At 39.9% G+C, this 12,148-nt stretch overlaps 1 pseudogene; it reads right to left on the bottom strand.

Moving 5' to 3' along the window:
- Positions 1-9,795: 9,795 nt before the first annotated feature.
- Positions 9,796-10,731, bottom strand: LOC103014629 (eukaryotic translation initiation factor 3 subunit E-like; annotated as a pseudogene).
- Between the last annotated feature and the right edge of the window lie 1,417 nt (positions 10,732-12,148).

Raw genomic sequence — 12,148 nt, 5'->3', positions numbered from 1 at the left:
GAAAGATAAAAGCCCTCTCCCGTCTGAAACGCTGCATCTATAGTTCTTCAATGCCTGCACATTTTCTGATTCCATACACTCATATGAATAGGACATTCAGCAATAATTCCAAGATAGGACTTCTTGTGAATTAATGTTAACTCCTACAAACCACTACCTGTAACCCCATTAAAAAAACCTATGATCTCAATCCAGCTAAGAAAAGCCACTTATAGGATTTATAAGCAATTAAACAACACGGCACTGCCAAGGCTGGTAAACAAGCTAGAAAACATGGCCTATTCTTTACGTCCCATAGGCCAAACCACCATATGGCCTGCCTACACTACTGCAATCGCCGCCAAACTATTCTTGTATATAGTCTTGTACCCTTACAATCTAATCACCGAAGATCAGCCAATGTGATATTTGAAAACATAAATTATATTATGTCACTCCCCTTCTTAGCACCATCTTATGGTTTCTCCTCAGTCTTAGAATAAAATCCAAACTCCTTATAATGCTGGTTAGATTTTATTCAGAGAACATCCTCAGAGGGACTCTTGGCAAATTCAAGAAGATCATCAGTCTATGAACACTCAGCAGAGAAAACTTTTCCTATAAAATATTTGAATTCATGGGGAAAACCTGAGTGCTGCAAGACAAAGAGATCTTTACAATGAAAAGTGACAGATTGAGAGATAACCACCCAAAGAAAAAAATATGTTTCTAATGGGGATCTGAAGAAAAGCATTAAGAATCTATGCTGTACAATCCCACTACTGGACATATACCCTGAGAAAACCATAATTCAAAAAGAGTGATGTACACAATGTTCATTGCAGCACTATTTACAATAGCCAGGACATGGAAGCAACCTAAGTGTCCATCGACAGATGAATGGATAAAGAAGATGTGGCACATATATACAATGGAATATTACTCAGCCATAAAAAGAAACGAAATTGAGTTATTTGTCGTGAGGTGGATGGACCTAGAGACTGTCATACAGAGTGAAGTAAGTCAGAAAGAGAAAAACAAATACTGTATGCTAACACATGTATATGGAATCTAAAAAAAAAAAAAATGGTTCTGAAGAACCTAGGGACAGGACAGGAATCAAGATGCAGACGTAGAGAATGGACTTGAGGACACGGGGAGGGGGAAGGGTAAGCTGGGACGAAGTGAGAGAGTGGCATGGACATATATACACTACCAAATGTAAAACTGATAGCTAGTGGGAAGCAGCCGCATAGCACAGGGAGATCAGCTCGGTGCTTTGTGACCACCTAGAGGGGTGGGATAGAGAGGGTGGGAAGGAGGGAGATGCAAGAGGGAGGAGATATGGGGATATGTGTATATGTATAGCTGATTCACTTTGTTATAAAGCAGAAACTAACACACCATTGTAAAGCAATTATACTCCAATAAAGATGTTAAAAAAAAAAAAAAAAAGAATCTATGCTGTAGTTAGGTTTTTACCAAAAAGAAGGATTATTTGGCTTGAAATCAAGCAATGGAGATTTACTCAGTCAATTTTTATTTAAAAAAAATGTTTTAAAGATTCTTGGGATTATGGCATCTGTGAAGCTAAAATGGAAACTAAAAATCAGCTATTCTAAGACCTTTAATCCATGGATGAGGAAAGTAATTCCCAAAGGAGAATGAGATGCCTAGGGTCTCATATGAGTTGGTGTCAGAGCAGGGCTAGAACCCATGGCTCCACACTGCCTCAGCACTTTCAAACAATTAGTTGTAGAGAACCAACTTCTTTTCTTTCTTCTTGTTTGTTTTCTATGCATCACAATGCTTTAAATTAAATGAAACATACACAGCCAACCCTCCATTTCTGTGGGGGATTGGTTCCAGGACTCCTCATGAATACGAAAATCCACAAATAACTCAAGTCCCTTACCATGCATATGACAAATATGAGTCTACATTTCTCTACTGGTAGATTTAACAGACATAAAGCCACTCCATAAGACTGATAAACAGCTGTTTAAATGCTTATTCCCAATCCTACAATTATCACATGCAGATCAGTAACAGTTTGAGGACCAGCACCAGCCTGCAGACTGCACTTTGAGTAGCGATGTTCTACGTGTCGTGCCTAACCAATCACCCTTCCAGGTTCACAAGATCCCTCTCGGCAGCAAGTTGGCACCTGACTTGCATAAACCGTTACAAACCAGGCTGTTGCCATCTCCAGATGCAGTCCTTGTTCCTTAGAAATTAATCTCATCATGAACTCACTTCCTCTGAGGAGAAATCCTGAACCTAGAAGTGACTTCAGCTATAGGAGAAAAGGCCCCTCATGCTGAGCATTTTGATCATCTTTAAAAAGACTCAGAATGACCGATGTTAAAGGACATACCAAGAATTTCTTCAGACATTTATTTCCCAAAGAAGATCACTGAGGAAAATATAATCGTTTTTCCAAAACTGCCCTGTGGCATCTTCCTGTTCCTACCAACACTTCTCAATCTGTCTTGTTTCATTTTTTTCCACATAACCATTCAGTCTTCAACATATTATATTTTATTTGTTTTCTTATATCCTCCAATAATAGCAATATACATAAGTAAATTCATCAGTTACTATCCTAAGTGCTTTATGCACATTCATTCATTTAATCCTTAGAACTGTGAAGTAAACACTATTACTATCCTTATTGCAGAGATGGGGCATAGAGAGAAAATGGATGGGTTCAATTTTGAACTTGGTGAGATTAAAACACCTGTAAGATACTCATGCATAGATATCCAGCAGGCTGCTGTACGTGATCCTGGAACTCAGGAGAGCGATGCCATTTGATTTAGACATTAGAATCCTCAGTCATTTACATATGCAAATTAGGGTAGCAGACCTAGAGGAGATCTCTTAGGATCCTTTGCAGAATTCAAAAGGGGGCCAGGAGGTTTCCCTGGTGGCGCAGTGGTTGAGAATCTGCCTGCCAATGCAGGGGACACGGGTTCGAGCCCTGGTCTGGGAAGATCCCACGTGCCACGGAGCAACTAGGCCCGTGAGCCACAACTACTGAGCCCGCGCTCCGCAAGAAGAGAGGCCGCGATAGTGAGAGGCCCGCACACCGCGATGAAGAGCGGCCCCCACTTGCCACAACTAGAGAAAGCCCTCTCACAGAAACGAAGACCCAACACAGCCATAAATAAATAAAATAAATTTAAAAATATATATATATTAAAAAAAAAAAAAAAGGGGGCCAGACCTCTAAAGAGCACCAGATACACCATGATCTGTCATTAACAGCATCACATAAGTACAGTTACTGGATCCTGTGTAACTGAACTGCTACTGAGAGCATCTCCCTTTATAAAGAAAACGGGGCCCAGATTCCACAATCTCTTGCCTTCAAATAAGGACAGAGACAAATTATATTAGAACATGATGTCAATGACTATGCTCGACAGAAACAGTATCTGTGGGAACAATGAAGAATGGCATGGAAATCAATAACAACAGGGCAAACACTCCATCAGCCTGCAGCCTTCTGAAGGATTCCCATTGGAGGCAATGGGGAGGCTTGTTCTTTGTGGTTGAAGGAGATGAAACGAGGACAAGTGGGTGAAAGCTACAGAGAAACATGTTTCAGCTTGTTTAAAGAAGTGTTTCCCATAGCTCGAGCTCTCAAGGTGGACCTGATTGCCTGTCAGCAGTCACTACTGGGTAAAGGCCAGGTTCCAGCTGAGGGTTAGACAGGATGGGTCCTCTCTGTACCCATGAGAAATGCTCACAGCCTTTCCCACGGTTGTGAGGACAGAATGGGTATTTTTCCTGGTTGGGCAAGAACTATGGGACAATAGCTGTGTTGTTCTCTGACAGCTCTCCTTGACAGTGACGTGGGTTGTGAAAAGGCCAACAATAGGGCTCACCGAGCAATGGCTCTTTGAGTCCTGTTGAGCAGTACCTTAAGTTTCCTCCCAACATGTAGTAGGAAAACTCTAGTTGCAAGTCTCTCTTGCATCCTGGAATTCACTAAAAGGCAGACTCACAGAAATCTCCCAGCTGGAATGACCTCAAAGTTCTAGCTGAGCTCCCACCCACATAGGAATCTCCCCTGCAGCATCCCTGACAAATGCCTGCCTAGTCCTGTTTACATACCTTCCATGATGAGGAGCTTTCTGATTCACAAGGTACCTGCCCATGGTTCAATAGTTCTCACTGTTGTTGATAAAAATAAAAACAATAGCTAACATTTATGCAGTTCTCACTATATGCCAAACTATGCTGAATACTTTCCATGCATTGAACTATTAATCCTTGCCACAAACTTATTAAACAGATGAGGAAATTATAATGTTAAGAATCATAATGTGAAGAATATTTCCAAGTCCATGAAAAGTGATAGAGCTAGTTTCAAAGAATATGATTTTCACAGACTTCAATCACTCATCTATCATTTCATTTGTACATATCTGAAAATCACCTTTGCTGTTATGCACCAAAAATTTCTCTTTAAATGATTTTGTTTCATTTTTGAAAAAAGTAAAATATCTACTTTAACCACTTCTTATATATCTGAAATCACAAAATTTGTCTACTAGTTATATATTTTCCCTAGTATGTATTAAAATAAACTCAGAACTAATGAAAATTTTCAAAATGTTCAATCACGTCCTAAATAAAAACATCTTAGCACCATTTTGTGCTAAGAAAATACACTGTATTTTGGTAAACATTGTTCTAGGCTATATTACTTCTCTTTTTGTAAATATGTATTTTTGAATCAAACACTTGATTTTTGCAATTATTTTTCACTGTTGGTATTAACTCTGCCCTGTGAGTTGCAGAGAAAAAGTCTTGGCAATCTTGTCTTTAAGACTGGTTTTCAAGCATCTGAGAAGATTATATCTCCCTGAAGACTTCTCCAGGTTGGTCATTTCCTGTTCCTCCAACTCTTGGACAGGGTTTCTAGGTTCCTCTAGACCCTCTTAGGCTGGTCACTCTTGCTTGAACTACCCTATTTTGTAAAACAGCCACAGTTGTTATTATATAAGGGCATATACAACCCTAGATGTAGAGCCCAGAATCTTTACACCTATATCCAGTAGCTGCTTCTGTGCTCAGGTTCAGATCTACCCAGGGCTGGGGACAGAATACATACCCAGCTGGAAAGAACATGGTCCCAGCCCAGAAGACATGAACTATTTCACAGCTCTGCCTACCCTTTGGCAATCACTTGATTTATAGGAGTCTGAGTTTACTCAATGGAGAAATGAATATGTCTTGTCTTGCCAGCCTCCCAGCATGGTTGTGGAGATAAAATGGACAAGTGACATGTAGATTTTTGTAAACTGTGAAGAGTTACAGACATTAGTTATCATTAAAGTAGACCACACGGCCTCAATACACCATTACTTAACCCTATGAGTGACCTTTGAACCCAGGCCGCCTTATAGCTCTTTTAGAAAATATCAAGTTAGAGAAAGCGTATGTGGACAACACTTGATAGTCAAGTAAGTCACCATGTGAGGGATTGCTATATGCTAGTCACTGTTCCAGGCCTGGGAAATAGTGTTGAATATAGGAGACAAGTAGGGTTGATATTCAAACAGTACAAACTAATGGTCATACTGATTGCTAAGGTACTGAAATATTTCCACAATAATGGGCACATAGTTCACATGCATTGCTTAGTTAATATGCATTGCTAATTAACATGCATTGCTCATCTACTCCAACCCCTCCCTCAGGAATCCTCGGCCTCCCCACACACCAACAATTTAAAGGTCGGAGGGCAGGTTAGGGGGCCTCCTGGACCCTGTCCCAGGACTTTGGCCAGGGTCAATTCTGATTGATCAGTGCCATGTGATACTGGTTGTTAAATATTTGGAATATCACCCTGGGAAAATGGGTTCCATTCTACTGAGACGATACAGAGTAAACAAGTGAATGAAACAATGTATAATTCAATTGCAGATTGTGATAAGAGCTATAAAGGAATGAGATGGTGATGTGGGTGGAGCAGGGGGTGGACCTCAGATAGCATGATCAGAAAAGGCTTCCTTGAGGAAGTGAGATTTGTGTTGAGACAGGAATAGGGAAGAAGGAATGAGAGCCAGCCATGCGAAGATCTAGGGGAAAAGCTTTGCAGGCAGAGGTATGAGTAGGAGCAAAAGCCCTGGAGCAGGAGTGGGTTTGGCATGTATGAAGAAGAGAAAGAAGGCCCATGTGACTAGATCATAATGTGCATTGCCCAAAGTAGGCCGGCGCAAAAGCATGCGAGTGCTGGCAGTCTTCAGTAACAAGTCTGGGTTTTATTCCAAGTGCGAGGAGAAGTCATTAGAATGACTTAAGAACACTGAAATGTGGTTATCATATTTACAAAATGCCTTGTTCTGAGAAACTCAAATCTCGGAAGAGAGTTCATTTCCTATTTTCTCTCAACTACAATTGCAAACCTGAGGCTGATGAATGACCTGATAGATGTATATGTGGTGGATGATAAAAACCAATTCACCAGCCTAGAGGGACCAACTTAGGAGGGAAATCAGACACCCAGAATTCTTGTCATGCAAGGCGGGAAGAACAGGAAATGACCAACCTATAGATATCTTAATGGGAACATCGTCAATCTTCTCAGACACTTAAAAGCCAGCCTTGGAGACAAAGTTGCCAAAATGTTTTCCTTTCTTTTTTTTCTTTTTTTTCTTGAAGTATAGTTGATTTACAATGTTGTGTTAATTACTGCTGTACAGCAAACGATGACCATCATTAAAAAGTCTACAACTAACAAATGCTGGAGAGGGTGTGGAGGAAAGCGAACCATCCTACAAGGCTGGTGGGAACGTAAATTGGTGCAGCCACTATGGAGAACAGTATGGTGGGTCCTCAGAAAACTAAAAATAGAATTACCATATGATCCAGCAATCCTACTCTTGGGCATATATCCGGATAAAACTATAATTAAAAAAGATACATGCATCCCTATGCTCATAGCAGCACAATTCACAATAGCCAAGACATGGAAACAACCTAAATGCCCATTGACAGAGGAATGGATAAAGAAGATGTACATATATACAATGTTTTCCTTTCTATAGTCTGATTTCCCCAACAACAGGGTAAAGTGGTTCAAGCAGAAGTTATCATTTCTTACCATTTTATAAGAAGTATCATTCTGAAAAGAAAATTACATTCGTGCTCTACAGAGCCATCAGCAGGGGTTATTTCACCTATTTTGCTTATTGAGAAAGAAATCAAGAAAATTTGCCTGATGTTACATACAATTATCACCGTTGGGTTAACACTAGAATACAGGTGCTCTGAGCCTCTTTTTAGTACTCCACTACCTCCTTATGACATTTGGGGAGCAGGAGAATTTTGTAACTTTTGAGCTAGTCAGTTGAAGAATGACCCAGCCAATTCCCAATGTACTATTCAGCCCACACATGTGATGACAATCTGGTCAGGCATTCAGACAATCTGCATGCTTTATCTAGTGTAGAGAAGGCATACATGCATTCAGTTTGGCATACATACACTTCAGTTCATTTTCATTTAAAATTTTAGAGTTGGCTAAAATCTGCCCAGGAAATTACCTGTGACTGAACTGCCATCCAGTCAAAAAAAAAAAAAATCTAAGCTTTCTAAAGATGACCCAGACAATCACAGTGGTTAAGGGAAAGACAGGTGGATGAGGAAGAAAGAAATGCTTCTTTGTTCATTTTCCTAGAGACCCCTAACTCACCCATGGGTATCCAAAAAGTACAGAATAATAGAGGCATACATGTTCATGGTCATGATATGGCACTGTTGAATAAGAGAATCTCAGAAACATAGGGAAAGGCTGTTGCCCGCAGGATGGAACTTTATGTCAAGGCAGACTTTCCCACACCTTTGCAATGAAGTTTCCCTCTGGACCCTCCTCCATGCTGCATAGGTCTAACTTCATCTTCATTCAGTTCTTTCCCCATAACTTTACCACTCCTTCACCCATTCCTTTTGCTTACTTTGATATTTTCTCTCTCCCATTAGTCTGCAATGTTCTTTGCAGACAGGGACCAGGTCTCCTTCTTTTCCTACTTCCATAGTACCAAGCATGGTATTTTTCAGCACATCTTTATTAAATAAAATAAAATATAACTATGACTGCCATTTATGGAGCAACATGTACCAGGTATGACATTAAGTGTTTTACCTATTTTTATTTTATTTAATCCTTTTAGCAATCCAGTGATGTGGGTGCCTTCAGTCTCATTTTACAGAGGAGCAGATAGAAGACTGAGGAAGTTAAATAACTTGCCCAAGGTCACATAATTAGTAAGTAGCAGAACTGGGACTCCATCCACATTTTTTCTGATGCAAACACAGAGTAACTTACACACTAATCTTGGCTGCCTCTCTGTACTGATTATTTCATTATAATATTGAAAGAAAAGAGCTGGAATGGTGAGACAGAGTTAGACAAGCAGCCACTTGCATTAAGGAAGCTGGACCAGTCGAACAGCCAGCAGAGTCCACATTCTTGCTGTGTACCTGGGTATTAGAGGGTGGGCAGGTATCTGTGGGAAGGAACTCATTCAGACCTTAAGCTAATTGCCATCCCATTTTAATACCAGACAAACAAACTGAAAAGGAGCTGCCCTGTGCTGAGGTGTACTACATGCTAATCTGTTAATCCTGTACTCCTTGGAAGAAGAGAAGGAGTAGGAGATGTTTTCTACAAGTCCTTTGCCTGGCAGACAGAGAGCTGAGTCAGAGACAGTTGGCTGAAATTGTGAAAAGGCAGACCAGCAGCTTAAGAGAGGGTGGTGCAGATCTCTTGTTATTCAGCCTTTCTCAGGAGCTAGAGAGCAGGATGCTCTCACCACAGTGAGAATGGAGATTTAGAAAGAGTGGGAGGTGTCCTGGTGAAGGGGAAATATGCCAATTTGGAAATCCAAGGTCTTGGAGTTGTTGAAAAAGTTATTGAAATGAATGAGCTAAAGGCAACACAACGGGGTGTGGTTTAGTAGAAACAAGCACTAGCCTTGGACTTAGGAATTGTATCTTTGAATTTCAATGTTGGAACAAATATTAAAAATTATGAAGATGGATAATATTTTGAAATATTAATTGTTTGTTTCCAGAATTTGCTTCATTCCTTGTTCCTTCCCACATTCAATCAGCTAAGCATTCTCCATAATTGCCTTGGAGGCGAACTGACAGAAGAAAGCAAAGAGAGTTGGTTGCTGGTTTTGAGTTTAGCAACCTACATATTATGACTCAGCTACAGACACATGAGATTTTGAGAGAATATATGCTATGATGATGATATAAATGATAAGAGAAAAATTACCTTAAGGCAAAGGATGGGTTCCCAAGGCTGAGAAGAAAAAGATAAGAGAGACTTAGAAGACAGTTGGACGAAGAATGAGGAGACGTCGCCAGAGAGACCATAAGAACAGTATTGAGTCAATATCCAGGGAATGGCCAGTGTCCATCTGAGCATGATCATATGTAGCTAGGGCCCAGGGACAGAAGGTACTGCCTTCAAACATGAGTCTTATATGCTGACTGGACTGAGGAGCTATGATGAGTTCCTTCCTTTGACAGAAGTTAGCATCTGGCACACTGATCATCAAGCAGGAGTGATAGCCATTTATACCTTGACCCTTAAGATTGTTCTGTTCCCATCCAGCATACCCTAGAATTGTCAAGTATTTTGTTTTAATGAAAAACAGCCAATTTTATTCAAATTCTCCACAATTTATACTCATTATGTTAATTGTTTCCAAAATGTTTCATGTTTATATAACGGTTTTATTATTTCACCTTTCTTTTATAGTTTTTATATTTTTTCTGCACAGTTCTTCAGTAGAAGCCAAAGTCCTGAGTTGACCAGTTAGGAGCCTCTGACCTACTATTCTGATTATGTTTCTTCTCAATATCCATGACCAACATCTGGCTTCTAAATGAAAGGCTTTTGGCCTTTTCAATCACTTGCTGATAGGGTGAGACTGCACGGTCACCCATAATCACATGACCTAATTTAGAATCAATCATGGCATCCAGTCTTGCATTTCTAATCAAATTTACAATCCACCTTTCAGCTTCTTCTGGAGTCATGTTCAGTTTATCTGCCAACATGTTAATGTTGATACACTGATGAATGCAACAAAAAGTCTCAAGTACAAAGAGACGGGTATTTTCAATGGACTCTTCGGGACAAGCCACTGAGAAGAAATCATTCACTAGCACTGAGTCATAGTCCTTCAGCTTTTTCTGAGCCCCATAAAAGTCAAAATTAACATATAAGCACTCAACAAACTCTGTAATGGGTTTTTTATATGTGTAAGAATCCTGTTGAATAACTTTGACCAGATCATTAGCACCTGCCGGCGTTTTCAAACATCTTTGTTTGTTATGACTGCTGTGGTCAAATAGAGGAGAATATGTGGACACATCATCTGAATTGCATTAAGGTACTGTGGCTGGTAAAGGAAGAGATCAATAATGTTATCACGTCCTTTGGGGTGATTGAAGAAAACTGTAGAGACCAATGAATGAGCATGTTTGCTGCTGAAGAGACTACAGTGGCAAACTCACAGAATTATTATCTATGGTCTCTTTTAGCCATGTAAGGTCTTCCATGGCTGCATTCCAATTCTGCATTAAGATTTCAGAGACCAGTTTTCCCCAGAGTGAACTCAAAGCATTTCTGTCCATTGTGGGAACCAACAGTCTAAAGAAGTAAAGATATTCTGCTGCTCCAGAGTAGTTTCCACATTTATATTGGAATTTTGCATATTTTTAGGGTGTGCCTAAATATAGAATTGTCAAGTCTAAATCAGCCTTCCAGGACACTTGTATACCAAAGATATAGATACTTAGAGGGGTGGTAGTGTAGAAGAAAAATCCCCCAACACATGGACTTACTAGGTGGGAATGAATGAAGTCATCTAGGGATTTCTCGTGTAGCTGACAGTCCTATAAAATGTTATCCTCTATGATTTTCAGAATAATGACCCCCCAAAGGTATCTACATCCTAATCCCTAGAATCTGTGAATATGTTGCTTTACATGGCAAAAGAGACTTTGCAGATGTGATTAAGTTTAGAATCTTGAGATGGAAAGATAACCCTAGAATATCCTGGAGGATCCAATGTAATTATAAGGGTCCTTATAACAAGGAGGTAGGAGGGTCAGAGTCAGAAAGGGAGCTTTGTCAATGGATGGAGAAGTTGGAGTGATGTAGGGCAGTGAACCAAAGAATGTGGGTAGCCTCTAGAACCTGAAGAAGGCAAGGAAATGGATTCTCTCCTAGAGCCTCCAGAAGGAAACTGCTTGTTAATAACACAGAATCTTGAGCCTTTCTCTAGATCTACTAAATCAGATTATCTGGATTTGGGCCCAGACTTATGTATATTTTAACACTATCTGAGGCTATGCTATACAGCCAGTCTGTACTAGCCCATGCACAGCAGGTAGAAAAACACTGGATCTAAACTGACAAATGAGTCTCTGAGACCACTATCACATTCAGAAATGTTAATGTCCTTACCACATAAACACCAAGTGGTCCCTCAGTTTCATAAGAACACTTAAAGGGATTATGATCTCATCACCTCTTGAATAATACTAACAGCTTCCATTTATTGAACATATCCTAAGACAATCAATGTGCTAATATTTTTATGCATTATCTCATTTAACCTCAGAGCAAACTAATAAAATAATTATTAATGTTATAATTTACAACAACAGCAAAAAAGTTCTAGGAAAGTTAACTGTAACCACATGGAATGGTAAAAGTATGGTTAACATGTAACAGGAATTGCTGTTTTTAATGCAGCTGGGTTGGAGCAGGCAGGATCTCAAACCAGTTCTATTCATTCCTACCAAGGTGCCGATGTGAGGATTCCCTTCCACACGATCTCTCCTCCTACAGGTGTTCAGGAGACATCCTGTCATCAAAGCAACACCTTAGAATATACCTAGTGAATAAGAGTTGTTTCCACACAGGGAAAGTAGAAGAGAGCTGAGCAAAATTTTGGTCCCAAAGAGCTGCAACTCTCATAGGACAATGACCAGCACTCTGCTAGTGTTTCATTAGGAGGTCTTTACAAGATGTAATGAGGACAGCTGTATGGCATTGACGATTCACAACACTGGTCCAAATGCCTAATGTGATCCCATGATATCCATTAATGATCTGACTCCCACC

The sequence above is a fragment of the Balaenoptera acutorostrata genome, chromosome 2, assembly GCF_949987535.1.
Source record: "Balaenoptera acutorostrata chromosome 2, mBalAcu1.1, whole genome shotgun sequence".
Classification (NCBI taxonomy): domain Eukaryota; kingdom Metazoa; phylum Chordata; class Mammalia; order Artiodactyla; family Balaenopteridae; genus Balaenoptera; species Balaenoptera acutorostrata.
This window is presented reverse-complemented; position numbering and strand designations above follow the sequence as displayed.